The sequence below is a fragment of the Galeopterus variegatus genome, unplaced genomic scaffold, assembly GCF_000696425.1.
Source record: "Galeopterus variegatus unplaced genomic scaffold, G_variegatus-3.0.2 Scaffold446, whole genome shotgun sequence".
NCBI lineage: Eukaryota > Metazoa > Chordata > Mammalia > Dermoptera > Cynocephalidae > Galeopterus > Galeopterus variegatus.
This window is the reverse complement of record NW_007726557.1, coordinates 163,764-173,255: the sequence shown is the minus strand read 5'-3', so window position 1 is coordinate 173,255 and position 9,492 is coordinate 163,764. Positions and strand designations below refer to the sequence as shown.

At 50.1% G+C, this 9,492-nt stretch overlaps 1 long non-coding RNA gene across 1 annotated transcript in view; it reads left to right on the top strand.

Annotated features, from left to right (window-relative positions):
• The first annotated feature begins 9,194 nt into the window (after positions 1 to 9,194).
• Positions 9,195 to 9,492, top strand: part of LOC103587383 — a 1,095-nt gene continuing 797 nt past the window's right edge. The window contains exon 1 of the long non-coding RNA XR_550222.1: positions 9,195 to 9,383. This is a non-coding gene — a long non-coding RNA (uncharacterized LOC103587383). The remainder of the gene's footprint in view (positions 9,384 to 9,492) is intronic.

Sequence of the window (9,492 nt, the reverse complement as noted above, 5' to 3'; positions counted from 1 at the left end):
GGGTTGCGATCCGTTGCCGGTCATGAAAAAAGACAAAAAGGAGGAAAAAAAAAAAAAAAACGGGCAGAAGTTTGATGTTTAATAGGTAGGAGTTTCCCTGGGGGAGGGTCAAAACGTTCTGGAGGTGGACGGTGGGGACGGCCACACCACACTGTGAAGGTAACTGAGGCCACTGGACCGCATACTTAGAAATGTTTAAAAGGATGAATTTTATGTTGTGTCTCTTTGCAGGCCAGGGAGGGAGACAGACGAGTGACTCAGGCCTTGAAGAGCTGGGACAGGTGCTGCTGGGAGGAGCTGAGCGGTGCAGGGAGGCCGCGCACGGCTGCACAGGTGGCGACTGCTGGGCCACCGCCGCTGTGACGCTGTGTCAGGCAGGAGAGGCTGGGTCATGCTGCGGTACACGTGAGCCCACCGTCTCACTGATCTACAGCAGTAGGATTTCTTGCTTTCTCCAGCCATATGTCCACCCTGGTTGGTTCTCTTTTTTTCTCTGTGTTGCTTTTATTTGGTGGCCGGCCGGTACGGGGGTCTGAACCTGTGACCGCCAGGCTGATGGAGCAGCCCCCCGCTGGAGTACTGCGGTCCCAGGCCAGAGGGAAAGAGCGGGGCCAGCCCCACACTGGCTCCGAAAGCTCCTTCCCTCTCATTTCGTTGCCAAGCTCGCCATCCATTGGGCAGGAAGTCTAACCACCCCTAGAGAGGGGCAGTCTCCAGAAAATGTGAGAAGACACCCGGGAACCATGCGCCATGGCCGGACCCCCGGCAGGGAGCTTCCTCTGGAAAGGACGTCTGAAAGACCACCAACGGCGGGGGGCCGAGGCTGCAGCCAGCATAGCCGAAGGGGGCTGTGGGGGTGTGGGGGGCTCTGTACACAGCAGGCGGCCCCAGCACTGGGCGGCTCACAGGCTGCACGAAGAACACCCCGTGGGACGATCTCTGGGCCCGATGTGTGGGGCGGCCTCCACCTCCAGCCAGGCAAGCATCCTGGAAGCCAAGAAGTCTCTCTGTCACCAGAGACCAGCTTCTCCAGTGCAGCCCCTTGAACCCCTTCTTGCAGGGGTCTCCATGCTCTGGGAAGACCTTGAGAGGACAGGGCCTTGAACTTGAAAGAAACTGCATCAATAAACACAACGTCCGTCTCCTGCCAGGATAAGGTGGGTTCGGGTTGGAAGGACACCCAGGTGTGCGGGCAGCACTGCGGGAAGGCCGGGCACTTCAGAAACGTCCTTTGTCTTTGTTCCCCATCGGGACCCTGGGGACCCTGGGGGAGGGGAGCCTCTCAGGGGTGCACTGAGCCTCCCAGCACATGGGACACCTCTCCAAGGAGGCATCCTTTCCAGAAGCTTCTGTCAATTATGCTAAATGGCATTTAAGATGTTAAATGGGCTCCTAGGGAGACGGCTCATTTCTGGGCCAGGAAGTGAACAATCCCAGAGCAACCTGGACACCATAGAGTGGCAATGCTGTCAAAGGCTACCAGGAAGGTCACCAGGGTCCCTTGGAACAGACTCAGGTGCCAACAGATGGGAGGAAGACACTTTGAGAGCCAGTAAGGCTAACACTGCAGTGGATTGAAACACACCGGGTATGCCGAAATCAGTGAGTCGTGATAACACTATAAAAAAACAACTGGCCACTTTGGAAGATGCTAGAGACCAGCTCATGTGTCTGAAATCTGACAAATAGGGGTTGGTCCTAGTCTCACTAAAAAAAAAAAAAACCTCAACCTGAATCAGAGTGAACTGAACAGTTTAGACACTTAGATCTGGATCTAACTGCAGGTTTATAGGAACTACAGGGGACTGAGGAACACACCAAACTACACCACAAGGAGCCACCAGCAAAGCACAAGAGAGGCAGAACTCTCTGGAAAAATGACCTGATTTTTTCAATAGCTTAGAAAAGAAAAAAAGGGCCGGCCCGGTGGCGCACTGCTACAGTGCGCCGCTTGGGAGCGTGATGGCGCTCCCGCCGAGGGTTCGGATCCCACATACAGACCGGTTCCTGCTCACTGGCTGAGCGAGGGGCGGGCACAGCACAAGGGTTGCGATCCCGTTGCCGGTCCCGGTCCGGTACGGGCGCAACACTGAGGGTTGCGGTCCGTTGCCGGACACGAAAAAAGACAAAAAGGAAAAAAAAAAAAGAGGGTGAACCTAGAGTTTAACAGAGATTAAGAGGCACAGCAACTAAATGCAATGTACACACCTAGTTGTATGCCGATTGGAACAAACTAACAGTAAAACGAAAGAAAGTTTAAGACAATCAGGGAAATTTGGACATTTAATGATACTAAGGAATTATCAGTAATTTGGATGGGGGATGTGGATGACACCGTGGTTATGTTTTTTAAAAATGTCCTTATCATTTTTTTTTTTTTTTTGGTCCTTTTTGTGACCGGTAAGGGGATCGCAACCCTTGGCTTGGTGTCACCTGCACCGCGCTCAGCCAGTGAGTGCACCGGCCATCCTTATATAGGATCCGAACCCATGGCGGGAGCGTGGCTGCTCTCCCAAGCGCTGCACTCTCCCGAGTGCGCCATGGGCTCGGCCCAAATGTCCTTATCTTTTAGAGGTGCCTAGTGAAATACTAATGTATGAAACAGATGATGTCTGGGAATTCTTCAAAATAGCTCCCTGATGAGGGTGGGTACAGAGGAAGCCAGAGTGGCCATGAAGGGGTGATGGCTGTAGCTGGAGGGGGCATGGAGAAGAGGCACATGGGGGTCCTTGCACTGTTAGAAGAGAGAATTAATTTTTCATAATAAAAGTATTTTATTAAGAATTAAGGGGCCGGCCCGGTGGTGCACTCGGTAGAGTGCGGCGCTTGGGAGTGCGGCGGCACTCCCGCCGAGGGTTCGGATCCCATATAGAGACCGGTCTGCTTGCTGGTTGAGCGCAGTGCAGGCGCGACACCGAGGGTTGCGATCCCGTTGCCGGTCACGAAAAAAGACAAAAAGGAAAAAAAAAAAAGAATTAAGGCCATACAGGCCAGCTGTCCAAATATATATATATATATTATAGAATTTTTATTTTAGGGCTGAGTTGGTTAGAGTGCAGCCTTGTAACACAAGGTCACAGGTTTGGATCCCCACATTGGCCAGCCACCAAAAAAAAAAAAAAAAAGGAGAGAAAACAACAGATACATGCAATGAGGAAAAGGGTTCCATGGGCAGGTGGGCAAACCTGTGTGGGCAAGGCTGAGTTAATGCAGCCCAGAGGATCACTCAGAAGGTGGTCTCTGCAAAGGCACATGGCGGTTTCCCAGGCGCGTCCCCACCAGCCCCAGCCCCCCTCACCCTGAGCCAGCGTCCGCCAGGCCAGGCTCTTCTGCAGGGACTCTAGCCAGAAAGCCCAGCTCTAGCAGCCGATGGAGGCTGAAAGGAACACATAAAACTTAATTTTAGATGATTAACGGTAAAAAAAAAATTTCTGCTCTCACTTAGAGAAGTTCTTCCCCCAAAATAATAAATACAACATTGTTAGGATGGTGTGAGAGCCACATGGTGTCTCTGCAGGGTGACTTGTGAAAGCTTTCATTCTCACGCTTGCTAGAGTGACAGCAGGACGGTCTGCCGTGCAGGTGGCGTAGGCCTCGGGGGCTGTGGGCTGGTGAGGTCACGAGGTGACAGTCCCAGTCTGGATGGGGGAGACCATCCCTGGTGGTGCCGAGCCCAGAAAAGATGCTCCCAGCCCCTTTCAGCAGCACCTGCCCTTCTCTGAGTCCATAGACAGCTCTTGCAACACAGAACAAAGTGACAGCCTTGCTGCGGCCATCTCCCTTAACCTGCAAACGCGCTTGGGTGCCGATGTGTGCCGGCGTGTGCCGCCCTCCGAATGCCGCGCCGCGCGAGGTCAGCACAGCGCCCTGGAGCTGGGGGTGGCCTGGGCCTCACCGATCAGGAGTCCCACAGGGAGGGCGGCTGCCGTGGGCTGTGGGGCCGGGGAGCCCTCCAAGGCCGAGGAATGTCAGATGCTCTGACCCGATTTACTTTGTACCTGGAAAGCCAGCCCACAGCTCGTCCATCGGCCACTGTACACGGTCCTCCCCGGGTGTCTTCTTCGATTCCTGCACACGCTCCATCCCCAATCCCATTCCTCCGCATCGGCACAGACCCTTGTGGGCTTTACATATGTCCTCAGATGTGCATACGGCCTCAAAATATTTCTTATTGTGGTGAAAAATACGTAACACAAAATTGACCATTTTAACCATTTGAAAGTGCATGACTCAGTGGCATTAAGTCCAGGCACAACGTTGTGCAACCACCGCCTCTGTCTAGTTCCAGAACTCTTCATCCCCCAAACAGAAACTCTGCCCCCTCCTTCTGCCCCTCACCTGCTCTCTGTCCCTATGGATTTGCCTATCATGGACATTTCATATAAACAGAATCATACAATATGTGGCCTTTGGTGACTGGTGTCTTCCACTAAGCATGTGTCCCAGGTCTGTCCCTGCTGCAGCGTGTGTCAGTGCTTCACTCCTTCACGTGGCTGAGTCATATTCTACCGCATGGATGCGCCACATTGTGTTTACGCGTTCATCAATTGATGGACATTTGGGCTGTTTCCACCTTTTGGCTGTTGTGGACAGCGTTGCTATGAACGTCCATGCACAAGTGTATGTTTGGGTGACGGTTTTCAACTTGGGAGGTGTGTACCTGGATCAAGGGTAATCTGATGTTTAGTTGAGGAACTGCCAAATCGTGCTCCACGGCAATTGCTCCAAATCCTCTCCAATGCTATTTCCCATTTTTGTGGGTTTTTATGGCCATCCTAGTGGGTGTGAACTGGTATCTCATTGTGGTTTTGATTCGCATTTCTGTAATGATTAGTGATGTTGACGTCTTTTCCACCCCTTGTTGGCCGTTTGTGTATCTGCTCCGGATGAAATGCCTGTTCAAGCCTTGTGCCATGTTTAAATTGGATTGTTTTTTTTTTTTGTTGAGTTGTAGGAGTTCTTTTTTTTTTTTTTTTTTAGTTTTAAGGGTTTTTTTTTTTTTTTTTGAGTTGTAGGAGTTCTTTTTTTTTTTTTTTTTGAGTTGTAGGAGTTCTTTTTTTTTTTTTTTTTGAGTTGTAGGAGTTCTTTTTTTTTTTTTTTTTGAGTTGTAGGAGTTCTTTTTTTTTTTTTTTTTGAGTTGTAGGAGTTCTTTTTTTTTTTTTTTTTGAGTTGTAGGAGTTCTTTTTTTTTTTTTTTTTGAGTTGTAGGAGTTCTTTTTTTTTTTTTTTTTGAGTTGTAGGAGTTCTTTTTTTTTTTTTTTTTTTTTAAAGATGACCAGTAAGGGGATCTCAGCCCTTGGCTTGGTGTCAGCACCACGCTCTCCCGAGTGAGCCACGGGCCGGCCCTTAGGAGTTCTTGATATATTCTGGATACTACACTTACCAGACATATCTTTTTGCATGCATTTTTGATTTTTAGTTTTTGTGGGTTTTTTGGTGGCTGGTGAGTAAGGGGATCCAAACCCTTGACCTTGGCATTTTAGCACTGCACTCTAACCAACTGAGCTAACCGGCCAGCCCTACACATATTTTTGTTTACATAAGCGGAGCTCTGAGATAAAGCTTGCTGTTTCTAGCGTGTTTTCACTCTGCAGTGCTTGAGGTGCAACCGCGCTTAGTCACCCGCCGGCTCTTCCTTCCCCCCTGCACAGCAGTGCGTACCCACCAAGGCTCACTCACCCACTGCCCTCATGCAGAAACGTGCATGTCCTTGTCCACATGCAAGCAATATTTTATCTTAACCTGCTAAACTAACGCCAGAATAGAGACCAGCGACAAGAATGAGAAGCCTACTTTAAACAGGATAGTCAGGCAAGTTCTCCTTGAGAGTCTCCTTGAAGAGAGTAGGGGTGGAGAGATGTCTAAGAACAGCATGTGCAAAGGTCCTGAGGCCTGAAAGAGCTTACTTAAGGACTTGAAGTCTAATGGTGCTAGAGGGAAGTGGGCTGAGCCTCGAGGAACAAGCTGGCCCAAACCACCCAGGGCCACATGTGCACAGTAAAAGAGCTTTGGGTTTACCTTTTTTCTCTAGGGTGTGTGCCCAGGAGTGGGGCTTGGGAGCTGTAGGATGTACTGAGCAGTCATCCCTCCTTCAGTATTCTGGGAGATTGGCTCCAGAACCCCCTGCGGCTACCAAAATCTGCAGATGCTCAAGTCCCTGATATAAAATGGCATACTATTTGCATGTAACTACGTGCATCCTCCCATACGCTTTAATCTCCAGAGTACTTATAACACCCAGTGCGATGCCTACACATCATTCATTCATGTGGATTCAACACTTTACTCAGCACATGGCAGATTCAAGTTGTACTCTTTGGAGCGTTGAGGAATTTTTCCCAAATGTTTTCAATCTGAGGTTGGTCCAATCCATATTCAGAGCCCACGGATGTGGAAAACTGGCCATACTCACAATCTTGATTTTCCTGGAAGCCTGCGTGTGGCACTCCAGAATGGCTGTGGTTCACATGCCCGGGGAGTGGTGACGGGTTCTGGCTTATCCATCTCCTGATTTCTGCCCATCTGATGGGTATAAACTCGTGTCTAATTTCTGGTTTAATTTATATTTTTTGATGACAGGTGTTAGCCTTTAAGGTTTGTTTTCTACCTATTCATACTCTTTTCTCATTTTTTTTTTCTTTTTTTTTTTTAAAGATGACCGGTAAGGGGATCTTAACCCTTGACTTGGTGTTGTCAGCACCACGCTCACCCAGTGAGCAAACCGGCCATCCCTATATGGGATCCGAACCCGTGGCCTTGGTGTTATGAGCACCGCACTCTCCCGAGTGAGCCACGGGCCGGCCCGCGTTTCTCATTTTTCTGCAGTTTCCTGACTTCTTGTTCATTTGTGGTTCTCTGCATTCTAGCTGCTACTCTCTTATTCCAGAATTTGCAGACATTGCTTCCCAAGCATTTGTTAACCTTGTCGGTGAGGTCCTGCCTTTGCAGGAGTAGCAGTCGGCAAAGACTATCCATATCTTGCTTTGATTTGATCAGACTCAGTTTTAAAAGTCGTGGTGGCTACACGTTTTCCCTCTCGCCCCTTCTCCTTTCTCAAAACTTAGCATTTGGAGCGCTCGGCAGGCAGCGCCGCCTGGGGAAATGGTGCTGATGCAGGGCGTGTGTGCGGGCGTGGGGCGGTCTCCTGCCCAGCCCGAAGTGACGTCCACAGACCCTCCCGAGGGCTCTGAGGGAGGGGTCACTGTCCCAGCCTCCCTTCACAGCCTTTCTTTGGCTGTGAGGTTTCTTTTTGGTTAAAGTGGATAAATGCTACCTAGTAGGCTAAGGGTGGTGTGCCCCGTCCTGTTAACAGCTCAGCCTAGAAAAGCCTGTCTCACGGGAAACTCCCACACTATGTACATTCAAGTGGAAACACCTATTGGGGTTGACATCTGATTACTGTCCCCAGAACGCTAGTGTTGTCTACCTTGCTCCACCACAGAAGGGGAGCAGGCACTAACACGTGGCACCTCCTGCGTGCAGGGTAGGGCTTCCAGGAGGCCCACGGACAGGCCTCACATCCTCCACATGGAGCACGCACTGCCCCTGGCTTGCAGGGGAGGAGGGGCATCCCAGAGTTAAGGGACGTGCCCACTGGGCCCAGCACCAGGAAGGGTGGACAGGGATGGGGCCCAGGCGGCGTGGCCACCACAGACCAGCCATCTTTCTTCTCTTGGTTCATTGACTAAGTTCTCGTCCCTGGCTATCCTCCTGTACAATTCAACTCAAACTCTGCATCTACCCACGTTGCAAATCAGATTTTCCTAGTCCTGACTGAAAGTAAAAAGCTGCATAGGGGAAAATAGTAATTCCTGATCCATCACTATTTTTCCCAGCTGCCACAGGGTCGCTGCAAGCAGGAGAGTCGTGCTGTGACCTGAGGCCATGGAAGCTTTGGCATGGACTGACTTTCTGCTCAAAAGGGAGAGTCCCTCCACTTTTGCTTCTTGCAGGCCCATCACACCAACAGAGCCTCCCCTGCCGTCCTCCTGGAGACTGAAGCCCTCTCCTTTTACTGGAGGAGCCAGGAAGCACCCCCACCCCAGCTTGGGGGAGATTTGCTTCCAGACTGCAGAAACCACCTCTTGAGCTGCTTTAACAGGAAATTTTCCTTATATTTCAGAAGGAAGTTCTTCCAAGTCCTTAAACTTTTTCAAACCTAGTGACCTTACCTCCCTGACTCAATCTCAAAATTTTGATAATCCAGTTCAAAATACTCCAAGTTCAAAAACTTAAAATTAGTTACAAAAACCTAGGGTCTGCTTTTAGAAACACCAAACCTCACCTCCTCTCACCTCGTGTCTGTGACCCTGAAAGCTCTGCACAAGTACAAGGTTTAGTTTTAAAGGACAAGGCTCCTGTCCGTGTGCCAGGTTTATACCAGGTGACCTGCCTGCTATCAACAGATCTCAATGCCAGGATTCAGTAATCAGGTTCTACTACTGAATCCCATGACTGCTACTCTCTTGATAAACTTAACCAATGAAAAGCAATCTACAATCCCACACCCAACTAGTAGACCCTACCACCTGAGGGCTGGGAAAACACCAGTGAATTGCTAGAAAGGGCCCCACCCACCCCTTGTTCCACAAGCTTAAACCAAACAAAAAATTGGCCAGGATTTCAAAACCCGGTAACTAGGTTTTCTTTTAAAAAGCCATCTTGGGGGCCGGCCCGTGGCTCACTCGGGAGAGTGCGGTGCTGATAACACCAAGGCCACGGGTTCGGATCCCATATGGGGATGGCCCGTCCGCTCACTGGCTGAGCGTGGTGCTGACAACACCAAGTCAAGGGTTAAGATCCCCTTACCAGTCATCTTTAAAAAAAAAAAAGCCATCTTGGGACCTCCTCACCTTCTGGCCTGCAACTTGGAATAAGCACAGGGTTCCTGCAGGTATGCGTGGAGCCAACTCCACCCCACCCCACCCCACCCCACCGTGCATCACGAGGCCTGCTCGTGCAGCCCCTGCAGATTGCTGCTGCTCGTCTCACCCTGACACCGAAACTGAGGCCTCCTTGTTCTTAAAATGTCAACTACCCTTTTAGTTTGGTAGGAATCAAACCTGTCCCACCTTTAAGAAAGTTTCTTCACCAGAGGCCATGACACCCAGCTGATCTGGCCCGCCACAGAATATCAGACGTCCAGGTCTCTCCCCCAACCCAGCTGCCACTGCCCAAAACAGGAGCCAGCCGTGGGTTTGCTGCAGCACTTTATTTTTCCTTACACAATGACGTGTTGCTGGGGCCTAATGTTCTCACGTAACAGTAGAAAACCAAAATTTGTTGTCATCTCTTAAAGAATTAAGAATCGTGTACAAAAACCTTACATAAATTAAAAGGATGAATAAATTTACATGTGTAAATGCAAACCATTTCTAACTCAAGGCAAGTAACCACCCATGGTGTTCTGGTGGGAAAACATCAGGTAGGAAAGGAACCTGGGTCCTAAGGCTTGGACTGGTCCAACCCTGTCAGACCGGCAAGACAGAAATGA